The sequence below is a fragment of the Oratosquilla oratoria genome, chromosome 24 (genome assembly GCF_046742065.1).
Source record: "Oratosquilla oratoria isolate Oo_2021 chromosome 24, ASM4674206v1, whole genome shotgun sequence".
Taxonomy (NCBI): Eukaryota; Metazoa; Arthropoda; class Malacostraca; order Stomatopoda; family Squillidae; genus Oratosquilla; species Oratosquilla oratoria.
Genome location: NC_134800.1, coordinates 16,488,984 through 16,491,483, shown reverse-complemented (window position 1 = coordinate 16,491,483; position 2,500 = coordinate 16,488,984). Strand labels below are relative to the sequence as shown.

The following is a 2,500-nucleotide window of genomic DNA, read 5'->3' as shown; positions in this document are numbered from 1 at the left end:
ACCCATGAAGCTGTGTACCGCTCCGCTCTTGACAGCAGACGGCTCCACCCTGCTGAAAGAGAAGAGAAGCATCAACGCGCGATGGAGGGAGCATTTCTGCATTCTGCTTAGGCGGCCATCAACAGTAGAATCTCATGCCCTCGACCTCATTACCCAAAAACCCACAGTCCACTGCCTCGACCTTCCACCTACAATGGAAGAAGTTATGAAGGCCATCAGCCAGACCAACTCAGGCAAGGCCCCTGGCATAGATGGGATCCCAGCTGAAATCTTCAAGTCAGGTGGACCCGTTGCCCTGGAATGCATCTTCTCCCTCCTCACCAACATCTGGGAAGGTGAAGAGATACCCAAAGAACTCAGAAATGCCACCTTCATCTTTCTCTTCAAGAACAAGGGCAGCAAGAGTCATGATGAACCGTCTCATTATCCATGTCTCTGAAGACAACCTGCCAGAAGCACAATGCGGATTTCGACCAAACCGCAGTGCGGCTGACATGATCTTTGCTATGCGCCAAGTGCAAGAGAAATGCATTGAATGAAATATGGACCTGTACGCAGTCTTTATTGACCACACCAAGGCATTCGACAAAGTGAACAGGGAGTCCCTCTGGGTAATTCTGTCCAAGCTCGGATGCCCAGACAAATTTGTCACTCTTATTAGACAATTCCATGACGACATGACCGGGCAGATGCTGTCAGGCGGAGAGGTGTCGGAGCCCTTCAACATCAGCAATGGCGTCAAACAGCGATGCGTCCTGGTCCCGATCCTCTTTAGTCTGTTCTTCACCTGTGTGCTCAACCATGCTTTGAGGGACCTGGACCTTGGGGTATATCTACGATTCAGATCTGAAGGTTCTGTGTTCAATCTTCGTCGACTGAAAGCAAAGACTAAGACCACTGAGAAACTCATTCTTGGGGCACTTTTTGCTGATGACTGTGCCTTCATGGCCCACAAGGAATCTGACCTACAGCTAATCGTCGATAAGTTTGCTGAGGCTGCCCGCCTCTTTGACCTTGGAAAGACAGAGGTGGTTTTCCAACCAGCACCCACCTCTACCTCCCAGCCTTCGTCCATTTCCATCGAGTGAACTCAACTTAAAAAAGCGAAGGAGTTCAAATATCTCGGCAGCATCCTTAGCAATGACGGCAGCCTGGACAAAGAAATCAGCGCCAGAATTTACAAAGTCAGCCAAGCACTTGGCCGACTCAGAACACGAGTCATGAACCAGCGAAACGTCAGACTTTCTACCAAATTGAAAGTGTACAGGGCTGTGGTCCTTACCAGCCTTCTTTATGGCTGTGAGTCATGGACCCTGTATAGACAACACCTGAAACAGCTAGAGCGCTTTCACATGCGCAGCTTAAGATCCATTCTAAATATCAAATGGCAAAACCGAGTCACAAACCTGGAAGTGCTTGACCATGCAGAGATGACCAGCATCAAGGCTATGATCCTCAAAAGTCAGCTCCGATGGGTGGGACATGTCATTCGAGTGGATGATCACCGCCTCTCCAGACAACTGGTATGGAGAACTTAGCTAAGGCAAGAAAAACACAGAAAGAGGACGCAAGTGCTTTAAAGACTGCGTAAAGACACACCTCACCCATACTAACATTCCACCAAATAAGCTTGAAACCGAAGCATTGGACAGACATCAGTGGCGTTCCATCACCCTGCAGGCCCAGACCCTTTTTGAGGACCAACGCAGGGAGAGCCCCAGGAAGGCAAGAGCGAGGCACAAAGCCACGTCATCACAGCCTCCAAGCAATGAACATTTCCCATGCCCCCACTACCCCCGCGTCTGCCATTCGAGAATTGGCCTAATAAGCCACCTCCGAACCCATAACAGGCGTTGACGAACCTCCCCGCCAGAAAACCTGAGAAAATGCTATCATCGTTGTAATCGACGGACTACCATTATATGTATATATATATATATGTATATATATATATATATATATATATATATATATATGCATATATATATATAATATATATATATATATATATATATATAACCTAGATTAATATTTATTCATACACATACATGTATATATATATATATATACATATATATAAATCTATATCTATATACAGAAACATATATATGTATATATATTATATATAGACAGGTGTATATAATATATACATATATGTATATATGTATATATATATATATATATGTATATATATATATGTGTCTATATATGAATATATATATATATATATACATGTATGTATATTCAGTTTGCATATACATATCTTGATAAACATTGGAAAAACCTTATAAGATTAATTCAATGTAATTTTGAGCTGTGGTACAAAAGAGAAGGGAATTCAAATATATAGTTTTTATACTGTATACTAAAATACAATATATACAGTTAGGGAAGTGTAATCATACCGATATGCATAAACATGCAGATCAGCGGCGAAACAGGAGTTAAGATAGTTACAGCCATAAAATTTGCAACAGGATTCTGTTGGAATAAAATATAG

General features: G+C 42.8%; 1 protein-coding gene across 1 annotated transcript in view; it reads right to left on the bottom strand.

The window, feature by feature from the left end:
• The window catches only part of LOC143038277 (microfibril-associated glycoprotein 4-like), a 75,283-nt gene that overhangs the window by 40,679 nt on the left and 32,104 nt on the right, over positions 1-2,500 (bottom strand). The gene's annotated exons all lie outside the window — the stretch shown is intronic.